The sequence below is a fragment of the Mirounga leonina genome, unplaced genomic scaffold (genome assembly GCF_011800145.1).
Source record: "Mirounga leonina isolate KUSES-001 unplaced genomic scaffold, KU_Mleo_1.0 Mir_151, whole genome shotgun sequence".
NCBI classification, from domain to species: Eukaryota; Metazoa; Chordata; class Mammalia; order Carnivora; family Phocidae; genus Mirounga; species Mirounga leonina.
This window is the reverse complement of record NW_023270377.1, coordinates 93,526,668-93,547,127: the sequence shown is the minus strand read 5'-3', so window position 1 is coordinate 93,547,127 and position 20,460 is coordinate 93,526,668. Positions and strand designations below refer to the sequence as shown.

Below are 20,460 nucleotides of genomic sequence, written 5' to 3'. Positions count from 1 at the left end.
AAGAAAAAAACAGATAAATAGGACATGTTCAAAATTATAAGCTTTTTTTTACTTCCAAGAAAACCATCAAGAAGTGAAAAGACAACCCATAGAATGGAGGAACATATTTGCAAACCTGATAAGAGACTAGAATCTGTGATATGTAAAGAATTCTTACAACTCAACAATAAAAAATCAAATAACCCAACTTAAAAATGAACAAAGTATTTGATAGACATTTCTCCAAAGAAAACGTATAAATGGCAGATAAACACATGAAAAGATCAACATCATTTTTCATGAGGGAAATTCAAATCAAAACTACAAGAAAATACCACTTAATGCCCACTGGGATGACTAGAATTTAAAAAAAAACACTCAATAATAAGTGTTAGCAAGAATGTGGATGTCCTTTGTGGTTTTTTTTTTTTTTTAAGATTTTATTTATTTATTTGACAGAGACAGAGATAGCGAGAGCAGGAACACAAGCAGCGGGAGTGGGAGAGGAAGAAGCAGGCTTCCCCTCGAGGAGGGAGCCTGATGTGGGACTCGATCCCAGGACCCTGGGATCATGAACTGAGCCGAAGGCAGACACCTAACGACTGAGCCACCCAGGCGCCCATGGATGTCCTTTGTAAAACAGTTCACCAGTTCCTCAAAATGTTAAGCATTTGTTAAAAGCCACTGTATGACCTAGCAATTCCCACACCTAAATATATACCAAAGAGAATTCAAAACTTATGATCACACAAAACCTGTATGCAAATGTTCATAACAGCATTATCCATAATAGATCAAAAGTGGAAACAACCCGGGGCGCCTGGGTGGCTCAGTCGTTAAGCGGCTGCCTTCGGCTCAGGTCGGGGTCCCAGGGTCCTGGGATCGAGCCCTGCATCAGGCTCCCTGCTCGGCGGAGAGCCTGCTTCTCCCTCTCCCTCTCTCTGCTGCTCTGCCTACTTGTGCTCTCTCTCTCTCTGTTAAACAAATAAATAAAAATCTTAAAAAAAAAAAAAAAGTGGAAACAACCCAAATATTCATCACCTGATAAATAAATAAAATGTGCTATATCCACACAATAGAATATAATTTGACAATAAAAAGAAATGAAGTATTGGTACATGCTATAACGTGGATGAACCTTGAAAACAATACACTAAGTGAAAGAAGCCAGTCACAAAAGGGCACATATTGCATTATTCCATTTATATGAAATGTCAAAAATGGGCAAATCCATAGAAATAGTAGATTAGTGGTTGCCAGGGGCTGGGAGCTGACTGCTAATGGAGATGTCTCCTGGGGTGATGAAAATATTCTGAAATGTGATAATGTAACAGTTATATAATTCTGTAAACATACCACAAACCACTGAGTTGTGCAGAGGTAGACAGTTTCTGTAAGGGCCAGATATTAAATATTTTAGGCCCTGTGGGTCATACAGTCTTTGTTATAACTACCCAACTCTGCTATTGTAGAGCAAAAGCAACCATAGGCCATGTGTAAATGAGTGGTGTGGTTGTGTTCTAATAAAACTTTATTTCCAAAAACAGGCAACAATCATCAGCTCACAGATGTAGTTTGCCAACCTTTACTCTAGATGGTGAGCTCTTCGAGGCAGAGGCCATGCTTTATTCATCTCTAAGTCCCCTGAGTGGGTAGGGGGTACTCAGTATATACTTACTTGAACTGAACAAGAATGCCCTTGCACCATTTCCCTTCCATGGACAAAGGGAGTTGCTAGCATTTCTTATCCCTCTTGGCCCCTGGCAGCACATGGGAATGTAATAACCAGCTATCCTTTGGTTGGCTGTGAAAGAAGTACTGCAACCTGCAGATACCTGGCCTAAGATTGAAAAGAAAGGGATGGAAATAGGATAAAAGCAAGTACCTACCAAGTGATGAAGATTAAAACATGGAATCCATTTAATAATTGAGCTAAATATATCTAGAGCGTTCCTAAAGCAACAGCACTGGCCAGAGGAAAGAGCTCTGGCCTAGGTGTCTGCCTAGAGCCACAACATAGTGTAGACCCAAGCATATCTAGCACGTCTGTCACACCAAGTGGAAATAGAGTCTGTGATTCTCCTCCCAAAATGGACTTTGACCCATTGTTCTAAATCTAGCTAAGGCTCTGTTTTAGTCTTTACCTAGGAGGCCCACTTGCAACATTTATCCAACTTCTCCAAGGAGGAAGGAGGGTAAATGCATTACATTTGCCATCCTGACGTAATGGGGTTGTTTCAAACTGTGCATGTCCCCAAACTATTTGCTCCAACGCAGGCTAAGAAGAGAGATGGAGCAGTAAGATTGTGTTCCATTAAGGGCAGGGAGAGAAAATAGGGCACATTTTCCCTCTCTGGGTTCTCCCAGTGATGAATGATGGGGATGCTGCATTGATTATTTCTGACCTTCTGCATTCGTAGGTCTCAGCGCTCTCCAAATAACACAGCCCTGCTGTCCTGTCTTTGGGAAGACACCACAGAGTGAGCAGTAAGAGCAAACTTTGAGCTGTCTCCCAGTGGTTGGGATAGATGAAAGTCACCCTCACCCTCTGACCTATTTAGAACTTAGTGACTTAAGTACAGTGGCTTATTGTAGATACAGCTGAAGACAATTAAGGATAAATACTAATTTCCAAAAGACCATCTTACAGTTGTTTGATATTTAAGTAGAGAATACGTTGGGGGAAAATGAAGGACTGTCTTAAGGAATCTTCTATGTCAGAGAACACGTCAGACAGAAATGGTGCTATAAACTGTGCTTCTGGTTTTGCACGGGGCTAATTTGCATGCTTGTTATGTCTAGGAAAAAAACAGACTATATTTGGAAGATATAGGTTTTCAACATATTGATCTGTGTGCCTTTTATTGTCTTTTTAAGTTTCAGGTACCAGAGGGAGAAGTTAGCCGGTGTGTTAGACACGAGGCTGGAAGGGGCAAATGAAGTATCTGGTATCTCCTCAAAGCCCTGTGAGAACTAGAATAAATGGGTATTGCCAATTTGGTCACAAGCTGACAACTGGACTCAAAGGTCTGTCTTAGCTCAAGACGAGCACACATAACCCGTAATAATTCTGCATGGCTGTGATGCTCTGAAAATACCAGCCTGGCTCCTTGCTGCATCCTAATGGCAGGCATTTCAGAAATTGGTCCCAAGGGTACCAGGTCAGGAGAAGTGGTGGACACAGGATAGAGCCTCCCCATTGAAGATGTGAAGTGGTTTGCAAGCATTTTTACTTACAGAATTTCTACCTTGCAATAAAATTTGTGAATTTTACAGGCATAAATTAAAAACACAACAAAACACAAGGCTGTGCCATTAGGGCACTTGCAGCTGCCAAGTAACTGAGAAACTTAAACAGTAAGTTATTAAATCACATAACAGGAAGACCAGAGGCAAGAAAGGGACCAGGAATGTTCTATTACAGTTCGGCTCCATATCTCTGGAACTCTCTTAGTTTACCCATTCCTCATGTGTTGCTTTCATCAACAGGCTAGTGGCTAGATGGTTATAAGCTGGTCAAGGCATCTGGACAGTAGCAGTGCTAAAAGGAAAAGGACTCTATACAATAGCCCTTTTTGGGGATCAAGAAATGATAGATGCCCCCATGCAGGATCACCTTCATACTTCATAGGCTAATGGTTCAAGGGTCAATTCTGACCTGAGATGGAAACTCTGTAAGTAGGAGGCCACCTGTTTCAGTTATCCAATGTTGGATAACAAACTGTTCCCAAACTTAGTGGCTTAAGGCAACAATTATTTTATTTGCTTATAATGCTATGAGTCAGGAATTTAGTTGGACACAATGGAGAAGATTCATTTCTGTTCAATTGGGCAACTGGCTAAGACTGTTCAATCAGAGCCATATATCTGGGACCTAGAGTTTTGTTCTTGTCTGAGTTCCTTGATTGTCCTCCATGTTGAGAGCTCACATGGCTAACATGAGCTTCCTCACAGCATTGTGATCTCAGAGTTCAAAGAACATAGTTCCAATGTGCAAATGCTTATCAGACCTCTAATTTATCACATTTGCCAATATCTCATTGGCCAAAGCAAGTTACCTGGCTGAGCCCAGAGTCAATATGGGAGGGACTATACAGTGTGAAGACTGGGAGACATGGCTTACTGGGGCCATGAATATAACAGTTATCACATCAAGCTGGTTCATCCTGAGTCCTGTCCAGCCCTGATCTTGTGCCCCAGTTCTGATGATTATGCTTCTGCTGTCTCCAGTAAACTGTCACCTTTAGCAGCTTTCTCTATACCCACAACCTAAGTCACAGGTAATCTATAAAAAGCAGCTACACCTCTCTTCTCTTCAGCTCAGGAATTTTTCCAGACTCTACCTTTTTCAGTCCTCTTTGAAACACTTATCTCTCATCTGCTTATCCATCTTTCTACCTATAAATATTATTATATCCACCCTCTCTGCCTACTGTCTTTCAAATGACAGCTACTACATAGGACAAGCTGTTTGAGTCTGGGTTTCAACCCACATTCTGCCCCTTAGACTATCTCCTTATTTCTATGCATCAGAGACTACTGGAAGGGATTCCCATCCCAGGGTTCTGCCTGGACTTCTGGGTCCAGCACCTTGGACTCTGCTTGGCTGAGGAAATCACTCAGATTTCTTTATTCACCTCATGATCCTGAGCCTGTGACTTGGAACTCATTTAGGACCCCGGTTCCTCTAGAACTGTCAGCTACCCCTGCTCTCCCCACAGGAGAAGCCCAGCCCAGAAGTGGAGACTTGGCGGTTGGCTGACATATTTCCATGGTACTAACAGCTACCTATCTTCTAAGATGCCCAACATCCCCAGGTCCAGGGATCCCTTTATACACTATCTGCCTGGAAGGACATCCCTGCTGCTTCATTATGAATGGGACAAACCAGCTTAAGCAGGAGATGGTGATTTATGGGCTAACATAATCAAATCATGGGAAGGTGGAACCGACCTCAGAAATAATGGATGCCAGGACTGGAGCATAGTCAGGACCTGCTTTCTAGTTCCACCTCTCACCATTGATGTCTCTAAATGTTGACTTCACCTTCACTCTCTAAAGACAGCTTTCTCTAATGTCGGGAACCGTGGCCATCAACAGTCCTGGAATCTCTAGTGGGTATGAATTTCAACACTCAAATTAAAATTCTTTAGCTTTCTCTCAGAGTGGATGATTTTATGCCAAAGCTTGTTAGCAATAAAGAGAGAAGAAAGACAGGTGTGTATCTTCTTTTGAAACATTTATTTTTGCTTCTCTTCCCACCCTGTTGTGACCTATGGAAGAAAAGGAGACTAGAAGCAGGTCAAACCCACAGGTCCCCTGAGGTTTGGGAGTCCTCATAGTATTCCTCACAGTGGTCCCAGGTGGGTCCAAGTTCCATGAAGCTGCCCCACCTTAGGGTGGCTTAGGAAAGGCTTTTACATACCTGGTTGGGTATATAAATCCAAAACCCTTAGCCAAGACCTTTGGAGTCAGATGAATTTTAGAACTTTTCTGATTTTGGAAACATAATATAGAGTACATACCATATATTATATATTACTCCCAGTGGGATGTGAAGCCACACTCCATAATCAAATTCATTAACTGTTTTATGGTAAAACATATGAATATTCACACTTTTAAGAAAAATGATGTTTACAAAGATCTTATTGTTAGGGCAGGTCAGCCTTTGCTACTAAATGCATAATGTAATACCTTTTGGGTTTTAGAATTTGAGGATTTCAGAATAAGGGATAAGAGATTGCAGATGTGGAAAGCGATAACCAATGTCTGGGCTATTGGTTCCCAGTGTTAAAAGACTGTCTCTGATGGGAGCTGGAGTCTGTGAGCTTGTGTCATGTGCTTACTCCTATGTTCCATGCCTCTACCCTTCCAATGCCATGCCTCCACCATCAGGAACACCAAGAAGCACCCCTTCCCCAATATTTTCTGCCTCACTGCTACCATCTGCTTAAGAATCTACTTTCAAAAAAGAGGTGACACTTACAATGGATTGTCCACCTCCCAGCAGAAGATCATCCCATCTGGCCCTACCTTCCTGTTCCCTAGGTTCTCATTAGATGTCCACAATCTCAGGTCTTTTTTCTCCACCTAGACTCTCATCCCCATATAGTTCAAAATATTCCCTAATCAAACCCAATTTCCTATTCTTTCAAACTCTTTCACCATGCCCTCTGAAACTCATGGTCCATCATCAGCAAATTCCCTCCTTTCTTAACCACTGAATGTTTCCCTCTCCTTACTCTGGTGAAGGCAGGCTCTTCCTGAGGACACCTTCCCTCACCCCCACAACCCCCTCAAGTTATAGATTTATCTTATCCCACTCACACCACTAAGACTGTGTGCAGAAAATGTCCTTACTCATTGCCATTTTCAGACCTTCATTCCTCGATATAAGCACACACATACACATACACACATGGCTTCTTTGAAACTTCTGCACCATACTAAAGCATCTGTTGCTTTTCCTTATTGGAGTCATCTAAAAGTCTTTGGATTACTCCTCTTCATTCCCTTTCTCTCCCTCTTACTACCCCTACAATACTTGAGGATTTCAGTCTTCATATGGATGATACCTCCTGGACCTTTACCTCTCAATTTCTCAGTCTTCTCATCTCCACTTACTTTGCCCACCTAACCTCTACTTAACCTCACTTTATTCTTGTCATTACCATTTCCTGACCCCTTCCTTAATCTGTGTTTCAAATATCCCATTCTCTGAGCACAGTCTCTCAGGCTTCCTCCCTCTATACTCCTAGACCACATTGAGATCTCTAACCCTGCCATTGTTTCACTGTCCAGTCGTACCCCAACCTCCTTCATTAGAGTCCATGCTCCATTATTATAAGCATTCCTTCACAGACATAATCAACTCATTTGCTCCTTTTTTCCTCTCAGGTCATACTCACCTGGCATAAAACTCAGTCCTGGTTAAATCCAACTTTCTGCCTGCTCCATACCCACAGAGCTGAAAGTAGAGAAAAAGCATAAAATTAAGATGACTTGTCTCTCTTTAGTCACTCCAGTGAGCCTGTAGTGCTGTTTGTCACTCCTACCACATTCCCTTAGTCAGCTCACTGCCCACTCAATGATGAGTAATTCACACCTTCTTTTCTCAAGTTGCCCACCCTCTTCCCATTCCTACTCTAAGCTGAAGACCTTGCCTGTTATTTCATGGAGAAAATAGAAATAATCAAAAGAGAACTTTTATATGCCTCCATATGGTTTTCTCACCCTCTCATACTCATTTTTTTTTTATCCTATGTGGTCTTTCATTTCAACTTTTCTCTGGGTATTTAATTCAGTCTCTTCCTTCTGAAGATCATCGTTCCTGTCTCAATTTTTCACTACCATGAATTCCACCATAGCCACCTCAAATAGGTAACCTCAGCCTCCAGGACCACTTGACTTGTTTCTCAGTGCTCCAACTTCAAATTCCCAGTATGGAAACCTGATTGGCCCAGGTTGGGCCAAGTGTTCACCTCCAGTTCAATCAGCTGTGGCCATGGAAGAGGGGTACATTGCACATGAGACTCTTATAAAGAGACCATGCTCTGAAAAGGTGGTGTAGGGCAATTAAAAATATAAGACAGGGGAAAAAAGGAAAAGAAAATAGAGGACAGCGAACAGCCAAAAACAAACAAAGCAGAAAGCCCCTCCAAAATTCTGTCTTCTACTGGAAAAAAAAGCACATATGAATACAACAAGGCATTTAAAAATTTAGAGAACAAGGCTTTACAGGAACTACTGAGAAAAAGGGAGAGAGCATTATAAGAGTAATCTGAGGAAAGCATGGGTATAATTGCACACATATTTCGCTCTGTATCTGGTAGACTTTAAGAGTCCCAGAGCCCAGAACCGGCCCTACTAATATTTGTAATATAGTATGTAACCTGGTACCCAGCATCCACTATTTGCTGGATTGAATAAAATCTCCTGGTAGATAACGGGGAAAAAATGAGAGCATCATGAGCACAGTAATTCTCCTCATCTATTGACAGGCAGAATTCAAGTTTTCTCGGAGAGTCAAATTTTTCTCTAGCACTGAGTATTGTGAGGAATTATGAAGAGAAATCTTTATTTGGGTGACATTTGGTCACATAATGCACAATGGCTTCATCTAAGGCTTTGCAAAAGATTTAGACGTGCCCTTCAACTGTCTGTTTCTTATATTATCCTTCTCTAAAAGCCAAGGGCATAACGCTACATCATAACTCCGGAATGGCATTTCCATGGAGAGATGAGCTAATATGGTGGAGTGGGCTGTTTCTGACCAAAGGCAGGAAGAAAGCTGAGAAAATCTGGAGATGTGTCACTGAGCTATGGGTGGAGGACTGGGAGACAAAGAGGTAAATCACAATCACCTGGGAGAATTTTTCAAAATGCAAATCTTCCCTCTACCATGATTCTAATATTACCTGGATCCCTAAGAGTAGGTAGGGGTAAGGAAGGATCAGAAAGAATACTGGCATATATATTTTGAAAAATATAGCTCTCCTTCCCTTCCTCTCCCCTTCTCTGTCTTGAATATGACCTAGAAGGATGCATTTGTATTTGATATGTCTTTCTCAAATATCAGTATACATTTTATGTATGCATATATGTATGTATTTATATGCCATCTCATTCCAGAAAGGATGGCAGATGGCTTACAAAGCTACAAAAAAAAAAAAAAAAAAAAAAAAAAAAAAAAAGGAGCATAAAAAATAGAAACAAAATACCAAGGAGAAAAAAAAGTTGGAAATTTAAATGTGAGTAGCCCTAAGTGCATTTTCACAAAGTTCATTTGGCTCTGATTCAAGAGAGGCTGAGCTCACTGAAAGGAGACATAAGGGCTGAATGCCAAGCTTGGTGTTCAGGGAGCACATGAGCTTTAGGTACTGGAGAAACTGATCATCTGTTACCTGACTTGAGTTCTCAGAAAACGGAAGCAATCTTACCTGAAAGGGAGGTGGGCAGCAAGAATCCCATTTTGTAAAACCAGGGGTGTTTCAGTGTCCCCCGTGAGAAAGCCTGGACAGGATAAAAGTTAGAATTTAAGGAGTCAGCAGGCAAGGTCAAGGGTTGTTATTGTTAGTTGGTCTTCTTATTACCTCTCCTAACCAGAGAGATGCCTCAGATTGAAGCACCTGGAATCCAGCCTTTTATATTCAGATTCCATCTTGACCAATGACTGAATTACAGATTAGGTGTCTGGGTCTTCCTAATCCTGATTCTGTCTGATTAATTTTGCCAGCTACACACAACAAATTTATACTTGGAACGTGACCAGGCATTTATGTAAGATCTCATGATAGGAATGAAAATGATGGTATATCTGTGGAATGTTGGGGCTGGAAAGGCATAGGGGACAGAGGGTAGAATATCAATTAATTCCATCCCTGGATAATAATTATTATAGCTAATATTACTCAGGACTTGTTAGGTGCTGGATATATAAAATAAACCAATCATGGATATGTCTTAATGCTCCAGGAAGAGTACCTTCTGGTTCTCTCTCTGATTGCAGATCCTTCAAGTAGTTACCATGAGAAATGGCATATAGGTATTAAATATATAGTTTGCTGATTATACAAAATTCAGGATATGTAGAGAGAAATTAACAAACTAAAAGCCAAAATGCTCTCAAAAGTATTCATGCAAAAAGGATGAGAAGAAATTTTTCTCTCATGGTTAGGTCTAACGAAAAGAATAGATACCAACTACTTATTAAATGTCTACTATATGCCAAGCTCTTTACAGTCTCTCTAATCCTTACAACTTCCATGAAGCAGTATCCCATTCAAAGAGGAAGAAACTGGAATCCAAGGTACTTTCCCTACAAAAAAGAAGGAATAGGAATAGACTCCAAGTGACAATACATCCTTTCCCAATTCTGTCATCTCTTCACCTCAATGCTGAAAGCTAACAATGCAAAGATAAACAAATTAAGGGGAAAATTATCTGGCTTGTTAATTAGGGGGGGTGCCTTACTAATCTTTTTGGGACCCAGTAGAATGTACATCATGATATAAGTGGTGACCATTAAGGTCATTAAATTGTGTTGACTCTTTATCCTACCTTTCTCCTCCACTCCCTCTCCACTCCTACCTTAGTTCAGGTGGAAGAAATGTAAACTTGAATCAGGCTAAATTTACTGGTAAGGGCTCTGTAATGGGTAATCTTATGTGTCAGCTCGACTGGGCTACAAGGTGCCCAGATATTTGGCCAAACATTATTCTGAGTGTTTCTGTGATGATGTTTTTGGATGAGATTAACATTTAAGTCAGCAGACTGAGTAAATCAGACTGCCCTTCCTAATGTGAGGAGACCTCCTGTAATCAGTTGAAGGACTGAATGGATCAGGAAGGCTGACCTCAGTAGGGGAGAGTTCACCTGCCTGAGAGCCTTCAAACTAGGTTATCAACATTTTCTTCTCTTCATACTTGAAATGAAACCTCAATTCTTCCTGGGTATCAAGCCTACCCACTGTCAGACTGGAACTAAACCATCACCCCCCCCACCCCCCAGGTCTCCAGCTTGCCAACTCACCTTGCAGATCTTAGGACTGGCTAACCTCCATAATTGCATGAGCCAATTCCTTATAATAAATTTCTTTATTTATATGTGCGTGTGTATACATCTGATTAGTTCTCTTGAGAACTCTAATACAGGCTCACTGAGCAGAGAATCCCTATTTTGATGATTTAGCTCAAGGAGATGGGAATATGGGAATAGCTCTAACATTTTGCTTGGTTAACCAAAATATGTATCCCAAGGTGGTCTATGGTAAATGAAGATGAAATAGCATAACTTCCTTGGTGTACTGTATAGGAAGGTATTCAAAGGCCTAAGGAGATTAGAAAGCTAGAATGGACTGATCACATAAGACTTCCTCATCCATTCGGGAAGGGCCCAGAGGATACACCCTTCACTAAGGCTGTAATAAATTCATGAGGGGACCTTCTCCCCCAGCATCCTTGAAACAGTTTGTGGTTGCTGTTCTCTGTAAGTCAGATATTAGGGTGTGAATTGTGATTCCTAAATGCAATAGGGATGTTAGGATTCTGTGGGGCCAAGTGACAGAAGAGTAATCAAAGCAGTAATCAAAATAGTCTGGCTCACAGAGATCTTTGGCATTGGCTGGTTGATCATGCTGTCCCTAGGACTAAAATAGTTAGAGAACCTATTAAAGTCTTATTTTATCTGTATAGGCAGAAAAGCTCTAAGTCTAGTGAACAGAAATCTGGCTTACATCACCAAACTAGAGAGTCACAGCCTCTCAATCAATTCCCAGACTTCAGCTGATTTACCAACCCAGAGTCAGTGGGTCCTTAAAGAAAAAGCCTGCTACACTGTCAAAAATTTATGTTGTTTACCTCCCTCCCTGCCTTCTCCAAAAGGACCTGTAACTATTTACCGGGGTGACTGTGCATTAAGGAAGGAGAAACAAGCTCTCCAGCTATTGTGGGACACAGGGTCTGACTTGACAATAATTCCTGAAAGTCTGAGGTGTCACTGTGGTCCACCAACTTGAGTAGGGGGTTCTGAAGGTCAAATGTCTAATGGCTTTTTGATTCAGATCCATCTCAAAGTGGGCCCAGTGGGTCCATCCTGTGGTTATTTCCCCAGTTCTGGAGTGCACTGTTGGAATAGACGTACTCAGCAGAATCCCCACATTGGTTCCTTAATCTGTAGAGTGAGAATTATTATGGTAGGAAAAGCCAGGTGGGAGTCACTAGTACTCTATACCTAGGAAAATAGGAAACCAAATGCAATATCACATTTCTGGAGAGACTGAAGAGATTAGTGTCACCATCAAGAACCTGAGAGATGGTGAGTACCACTACCATATCTTTGTACAACTAGCCTATAATAGTATGCCTTTGAGGAAAACAGCTGGGCTGTGGCTGTCTTAAACTTAATCAGGTGGTGACTTCTATTGTAGCTCCTCTTCCAGATTGTGGTTTTGTTGTTGGAGGAAATCGGCACATCTCCTGGGACCTGGTATATACAGCTATTGGTCAAATGCCCTTTTCTCTATAAATCTTAATAAGACCATCAGAAGTAGTTTTCTTTCAGCTGACAAGGCCAGGAATTCACCTTCACTGTTCTACATCAGGGCTATAGAAACTCTCCAGTTCTAGCCTATAATCTAGTCCATAGGGACATGACCACCTGGGCACGATGATGGAATGGTCTTTTGAAGACCCAGTTACCACCAGCTCTGGGTAGGTGGTAAAATATTGAAGGGGTGGAACAGTCCCCTCTAGGGTGCAGAATATACTCTGAATCAGCATATGGTGCTATTTCTCCATAGCCGAGATTCAGAGGTTTAGAAGGCAAATGGAACTTGCACCACTTATTAAGCCCCCTAGTGATCTACTAGTAAAATTTTGCTCTCTGTTCCCTTAACTTTAGATTCTGCTGGGCTAGAGGTCTTAGTTCCAAAGGGAGAAATGCTTCCACTAGCAGCACAACAATGATTCCGCTGAACTCGACTGCCATCTGGCCATTTGGAGCTCCGTGTGCAAGTGAATCAACAGGCCAGAAAGAGGCGGGTGGGGAGAGCTACTTTACAGATTGAGGTAATTGACCCTGCCTATCAAGGGAAAACTGGGTTGCTACTACACAGGAATGGTCAGGAGGAGTATATCTGGATTGCAGATAATCCTCTGAGCCGCTTCTTAGTATTTCCATGTTCTGAATTAAATTCAACAACCCCATTCAGACAGGACTACTAAGGGCCCTGACCCTACAGCAATGAAGGTTTGGGTTATCCACCACTAGGCAAGGAAGCTCAATAAGCTGAGGTGAGTGTTGAAGGCAAAAATAGGGAAGGTAGTAGAAGAAGGTAGAAAAACCAGCTACGACTCTGTGACCAGTTGCATACAAGACTATAATAGTTATGAATATTCCTTATTTTAGTCTGAATGTTCAGACGCATATTAACTGAATATTTTTCTTTCTGTCTTCTGCTTATCATCTTACATCAACTGTATAAATAGATATTAACTTTATATTATAGTATTTAAAGCAGAAGATACAAAAGGGAGAGTATGAATCTCCTAGGGGAAGAATGAAAATTACTCAGAGCCAAAAAAAGAACTTTATATCCTCTTTCAGAGAAAGAGTATTTCTGTTTGCACCCCGGATAGTTGTATTATGTTAGATGGGAGCATGACTTTGTTATTGTCTTTATTTGGAGATTAAATATGGTATTAGGAGTGTGTATGAATGCCAAGTGGTCCAGAAGAGGACTGTGGTGACTTTGTAATGTAGCAACTTGATTAGGATGAGCGACATTTTCTGGAATTCCCTTTCCTGTGTGTTTCTGGTTAGGGTGAGCCACAGTGGGAGACTGGGGTTGGGTGCGTGTTGGCAATGGAGGGGAAGCTGGCGGGTGCTTTGTAGCTTGCACATGTTCTCACTTATCTGCTGGTACATCTCATTGGTGTGAGGGAGTAGTCAGGCCTACAACTGCCCTAACATCCCCTAAATCCTTTTCCAACATAGGCAACTCTTGAGCCAGGTGTGTGTTTCACTCTTAGATGAAGAGCCTGAGCTTCTCCAGGATGCCCATACCACCAAGGCCAGAGGCAAAGAGAACTGATATGGGTTTCAGTTCATCCTCACAGGGTCCCACTCGTGCTCAAGGGCTCCAGCTTGTCCCTGCTCACTTGTACTTCACATTTACATAAATTTATGTGTATATACAATGTATTACCAGTATTTGACGTTTTTGACTCTATGTAGAACAAGACAGTTCCCATTATTTATTGATAATGTCATATATATATTCCCCTAGTGGTTCTGCTTCTCTGATTGAATCTTGACTGGTCTGATACCAGAGACGTTGGAGTTCTTGGTGCTGGAGACCTCAACCACCAGCCGGTGCCAGATTCTTGACTTTGCCAGAGAAAGAATTCAAGGATGAGTCAGAGTAAGTATATCAGAAGAAGTTTTATTGCAAAGCAAAAGTACACAGTAGAGAAGAGGAAGTGCAGGTGCACTTAGAGAAAGGATCTGAGTCGCCCTGGGTGGATGTGGGGCTCTGATTCTTTTTTTTTTTTTTTAAGATTTTATTTATTTATTTGACAGAGAGAGAGATAGTGAGAGCAGGAACACAAGCAGGGGGAGAGGGAGAAGCAGGCTTCCCGCTGAGCAGGGAGCCCGATGTGGGACTCGATCCCAGGACCCTGGGATCATGACCCGAGCCGAAGGCAGACGCCCAACGACTGAGCCACCCAGGCTCTGATTCTTAAAGGTGGTTATAATCTGGGCACAGAAAAGTCACATGAGGCTCTGGGAACAGGCAGGGAATTCCAAGAACTCTGTATATCATTACGTATGCTCAGTGTTAGCTATGATACACAGGCTCAGTCTGATTTTTCTGACAAAGACTTCAAATATACTCTAAATGTACTATTGTCCCTCTAGCGCCCCCAGTGAAGGGGTCATTCTCGGTCACTTGCAAGCTAACTGGGTCTGTGTGCACATGAGTGCTGTTGAGCAACAACAGGATTCTTGTGGCCGTGAGAAACCGCAGGGGTCTCGCAAGGTCTCATGAGGTTGCCTGATGGCCACAAACGCTGTCAGGTGTCAGATTCAGTTCCCAGTTTGTTGTTCCTCCCCAGAATTTCCCTATTACCTATTCTACCTGCTTCAGGGTACCTAGGTCTAGCTCAAAGGATTAGAGACCCATGACCAGCAGGTACACATACCATGAGACTTTGAAGAGCTCCCATCCTGGGCAACTGCCACCATAAAACTCTCAGCTTTGTGTTTAAAGGAGAAAACTTCACACCTTTTGGTCTCTTCTTCTAGGCTGATCCTTTTCCCCCATTGCACCATCTCAGAGAAGGGTTTATGAGAGGGATGATTCCAGAGCAAGAAATGCTGAGGAAATGAGAAATGACTGCCAAGACCCTTGAATTATGTCCCAGGACTAGAATAATCATACATCAGCCACGCTTTTCAAGGACCCAAGATTCCTTCCTTATCTCTGCCCATCTTGGGAGAATGTGATTTCCTCCTCCTTCCCAATGAACCATGAACCTCCTCCAGCCTTTCACTAAGAAGCACATGTTCCTGTCATGTGAAACTGCACGTATTCCTGCTCTTGTCTGAGAAAGGTCTGTGAGTTCCCATTCTGAAAGCCTTCTGTCCTGCCATCCACTGTCTCCAGTGCCTTCTCTGTGAATCCCACCTCTCCCCTACGCGCGAGCAGTTGCCCTGACCGTTCCCAAAGGGCTGATAACATTGCCCTCTACCTTTAATCTTCCTGATAATTTCAGATGTTTCCTCTCCCAGAGCTATTTTTCTAGTGTGGCTCAGGAGCAGGGATGGAGACAGAGACTTCCACTCAGAGGTAAAGGGGAAAGCAGGGCTCCTCCCCTCCCTGCCCCCTCACTCTGTGTGTCAGAGGTGAGTGATAGGAACCCTTCTCTCTCCAGACATCTCTACCCCTTTGAATCCCTCACCCTTTTCCTTCCTACAGGACAGTGCCACCCCTGAGTTATAACCAGGGAGATCTGGGTCTCAGTGAGCCACACTGTAGCCTGCACCCAAAGGGGCTTGAGAGACTGACCAGAGTGAGGGGTGAAGTCAGGAGTCAAGGTGAGACAAAAGTCAAGAGCACTATTTGGAGGGTAAATCCTTAATACTGGCTTGCTTAGCGTGTAAGAGCCATTAAAAATACCCTTACCTCCTATAAACAAGTATATATAAGATGTTCATCTCAAGCACTCTTTAGAATATAAAAATGCCAAACGAGATGAGTGTTCAGTAATAGAATATTGAGCAGCTATGATAAATCACATTTTCACTATTTTTAGTAAAAAAGAAGTGACCACAAAACTGCTAAATCTTTTTTTAAGAGTAAATGGCAGAATGATATAAGCCCATTTGTTGATTTGCTTTAAATTTTAAATTACTGACTATGCTCCCCCACCCCCCACCCCTCCACCCAAAGTCTCAAGCCCTTGGCAGTGATTTCCTTTGGGGAGTGCATTTGGAAAGGAGAAAATTTCTCTTTCCCATTATCTACAATTCTGAATCCTTGGGTCTCCTGAACAGCAATTATTATTGTAATTAAAAAATAAGGATTAAAAATCATGTTTTTGAAGACTGGAAAATGACAGAAAATGTTATGATACAAGGTTAATTTTTGAAAGCAGGATACAGGATATGTAAAGGCTAAAACCGCATAAAATGTCACCAAGAAAAGGGAGGGGGGAGGGAGAAAGATATTGGAAGGAATGAAAAATAATTCAACACGCAAATGCAGATCATTTGGGGCTATTAATATTAGAGGTGACTTATGTCCTCCAGGATACTTTTTGTATTCTCAAAACTTCTAATTTGTGAATGAATTTTTTAAATCAGAAAAGATAGACATTTATTTTTATAGTCAGGCTTTATATTAATATACAGTGAAGCTCTAGGCCAGGGCAGCTGTGTGGAGCCCACATTTCCTTATTTTTTTTCCTCCAAACCAAAATTCTTCGGGGACGGTTTTTCCCATGGATGCTGCAGTATCTGTGTTCTTGTGGCAAAAGTTAAGGAACAGAACTTGGTACTCTCTGCCCAGGAAGCAGCTCCATGGGCCACCTGGACTGTTGGCTGCCTGGTCAACCATTCCCACTGCCAGGGGCAGCTATGGCCTCCACCTTATCAATTAACTGGTTGTTAATTAACCTTCCTTTTAGACAGACTCTTTTTTTTTTTTTAATCCAGTGCTCTAATTCATTTCTACTTTGAAGCATCATTCTCTTTATTTTACTGATAATAAATATTGAATGGACAGTATTTAACTCACTGCCCAAAAAGGGAATTCAATGGCAGGGCCAGAACCAGACACCCAGCCCAATTATTGCCGCATTTATTCAAGCTCCTAGTGTGTGCCAGTCGTCATTGATACTAAGGATGTAAAAATTATACTGGCATAATCCTTGTCGTTTGGGTGCTCATAATACGTAGGTTGGAGAAGGGGAAGGGAGCCAGGGAGGAGCAGGAAAACAGTTTTAAAACTAAAGGAGTCACTAGTAGTGATGCTAATGAGGAAAGGAAAACCATAGCCATTGCCATAGAAACAGAGAGAAAACGTAGGACAGGGCAGTGGAGGAAAGCAGAGCTTACACTTGTCCATTTTCTGAAAGGTATGGTCCCAGGACCAAATCAGCAGCGTCTCCTGGGCCCTTATTAGAAATGCATATCACTGGGTCCCACCGCAGTCCTCCTGGAAATCAGAAACTCTGGAGGTGGGACCCAGCCATCTGCATTTCCACATCTCCTCCTCCTTCCCCACCTCCAGTCCCCTCAGCCCAGCCCCCACCACGACCAGGGTGTGATTCTAACACCTGCTGAAGCTTGAGGACCACCTCAAGTTCAGTGAGCGGCAGATTCTAAATAACTCGGGAAGGCAAACCTACAGCAGAAAACCTGGCCCAGATGAGTCCCCTGCACCCCCTGGAAAGGCGTCCGTGATAGAGGCACTCTCAAGATAAGCTCCCCCCAAATGCCCTGCTCCAGTTGCAAATTGATATCTGGGACCATTTATGATATGCTAGTTCCAAAGGTAAGTTAAATGCCTATTGGAACAACTCCGAGAAAGTAGTCTATCGTCTGTGTTTCAGCCATTCCCAGGAGCGCTGAGCTCAACAACAGCCAAAGTCCATGAATCTAGAGAATCATGTAAATTCCAACCTGCACAGGTGGTCGGATGTGATAAGTGCTTTATTAGAAATGTGAACACAATGCCACGGAGCACACAGGAAACATGCCTGCTGCCTAGAGACAGTTAACAGAAGGCATTACCGACAGACAGCATTTAATATGGAGCTTCAATAACCAGTAGAATTTTACCAGGTAGAGGAAGGACCAGGAGCAAAGTTTAGGGAGGTCTCAAAGGCCTCTGGGTAGGAGGGAAGGATAGAAAGGTAGACCTCGGAAGAGCCCAGGCCCCTACCAAGGAGGATAAACTTGCTTCTGCCGGAAGTGGAGAAAACCTTGCAAAGTTCTGAAGCAGAGAAATGGTGTGTTGAAATCCACGAATAGATCATCTTGTGCAGGTGGCAACGGGGTGTAGAGGGGCCAGTTAAATGGGATTCTGGGTGATTTTTATTTTTAGTGCTTTGTATTTTTTTCTACCATGAATGTCTTTTAACTACCACTTCCTTTGCAATTAAGAAGTGTGGCCTTGAAGGGAAGTGACCCAGGGCATGGCCGCCCCGGAGACCCAGACTTAGGAGACGGGAAGAGCAGGAATTCAGGCCACAAATAGAGCGTTAGCACTGGCCAAGAGGAGGGGCCCTTTGCCCTTTGAGATCAGGAAGGAGGGGATGCAAATTCATGAAATATAAATCTTTGAAGTGGAGTGGAGTCCAGATCCTTTGTAGCTGAGGCCTCTGTTTCCTCAGCAGTGAAAACAGTAACGTCATTGCCTGAGAATCCAGGCTCAGGGCTGGAGATGGGAGCTGGGGGAAAGCTGCAGAGGTTTGGCCCAAGTAACCACCAACAACCTCCCCAGTGTGTGTTATGTGTCAGGCACAGTCCTAAGTGTTTTATATAGATATTGACGCATTTAATCCTCACAGCAGTATCAGGCGGTAGACACTATTATTATTAGACCCATTTTACAGAAGAGATCCCTGAGGCCCCAGAGCAGTACAGTCACGCAGGTGGTAGGAGCCAAAGGCAGGAGTGGAGCCCAGGCAGCCACCAACGGGTGCCAGGCTTTGGAGAAGGAATACCCCAGGTGACTGAGAGATCATTAAGTAGTATTGAAATGTCACAGGAGTTTAAAAGCCATCTCTGGGGGGCACCGGCGTGATGCAGTCAGTTAGGCGTCAGACTCTTGATTTCGGCTCAGGTCATGATCTCAGGGTCCTGGGATGGAGCCCTGCGTGGGGCTCCGCGCTCAGAGCAGAGTCTGCTTGAGATTCTTTCTCCCTCTGCGCCGCCCCCTCTGTGTGTGCTCGCCCGTGCTCTCTAAAATAAAAAAAAACTAAAAAATAAAAAACCCATCTCTGTGCCATGGCGTCCGTCCTGTTTGGCCCACTGGCACAGAGAAGCTTTAGAAGGGCCGTGGCGGTTCTCTGGAGAAAAGCCTTGCAGGGCCACCCTCAGCGAGGCCGTGGGCTGCATCCACAGCTGGCGCCTCCCCGCCCCACCCCGCCGGTGGCCGGTGAGAAAGCCTGGGCTGGCTCGTTCCCGCCGCCGGGAAGGCCGCCTGTGGGCCTCCGGCCTCACTGGGCAGAGCAGGGAGCTGCGGTGGGAAGGGGGCCCGCTTCCCAGCCCCAAGTCCTGGCCTCCGCCGAAATGCCGAATTGGAAGTTCTTCAAGTATTTGGGGGAAGAGCAGCGGCCAACTAAGCAGAATCAAAGGATCTAAAAATAGTTAAAGAAAACATAAAGACAGAATGTGAAAATCCGATTATTTGGGAAGCCAAGCCAAACTTAGGAAACCTATAGGGTGGGTGGGGAGCTAAAAAACAGAAGGACGGCCTCCGTCCCCAGTGACCTTGACAGCTTGGGCTGTCGTCTGGCTGCCTAGCCGGGCTCTCTCAGGCCACCCTCACAGTACACCAGAGCGTCCACAGCAGGTAGGCACGCCGCCTGGTCCAGTCCTGTGTTGGCATCAAACACAATCCTGGGCCGGGAGAGCGGTCCCTACACCAGTCCCTACCATTGGTGAGATAGACCTGCCTTCCTTGAAAACCCTAAGTGTCTCCAAAAAGTGCCCAGGCTCCTGGTCCTTACATGCACCGTTTTGAGGCGCCCACAGAGGACGCAGCTGACGCTTGGGTCAGTTAGGCTGCATTTGGTAGTCACACCATGACTTCGCCCGTGTGTATCCATATTCCCCCTGCGTTCTCAGTGCGTCAGTCAGTGCATGGCAGTGGGGAGGGCTGCACAACCTCAGTGTCGGCCACAGGCTGACTTCTTCACGTCCCGCGCTGCCCCGGGGGCAGTAACATATTTGCCAGCTATAACCCGTACTAGTCTCTCTGACCTTTTCTGTCTTCTGGAGGCCACCCGCCTGCCTTGGCTCACGGCCCCTTTGTCCATCTTCAGAGCACACCTCTGCAACCTCCGCTTCATTGCCATGTCTCTTGCCCCCTCCTCTGACCCTCTTGTTACCTCTTTATAAGGACCCTTATGGTTACATTGGGCCCACCTGGACCATCCAGAGCAGTCTCTCCATCTCAAGATCCTTAATGACATCTGCAAAGTCCCTTTTGCCCTTGTGAGTTAACACATTCATAGGTTCTGAGGATTAGGAGGTGGACATCCTTAGGGGGATGTTGTTCAGCCTACCATAAGGGCTTGGAAATATTTCCTTAGCTCTCACACTAAGGAAACAAGCTACCCTTCCTAAAGATTTATGTCAGATAATTCTGGAAATTTCCACATGTGTTCCTTAGCCCTATTGGCTACCCCATGGCAGTTTGGCTGTCCCTTGGCAGTTATAATTAGGTTAGTGATGGCCCTTTAATTT

General features: G+C 43.7%; 1 long non-coding RNA gene across 1 annotated transcript in view; it reads left to right on the top strand.

Moving 5' to 3' along the window:
* LOC118012514 overlaps window positions 1-20,460 on the top strand; it is a 162,215-nt gene that overhangs the window by 96,016 nt on the left and 45,739 nt on the right. The window contains exons 3-4 of the long non-coding RNA XR_004679731.1: window positions 12,382-12,548; window positions 13,769-13,903. This is a non-coding gene — a long non-coding RNA (uncharacterized LOC118012514). The remainder of the gene's footprint in view (window positions 1-12,381; window positions 12,549-13,768; window positions 13,904-20,460) is intronic.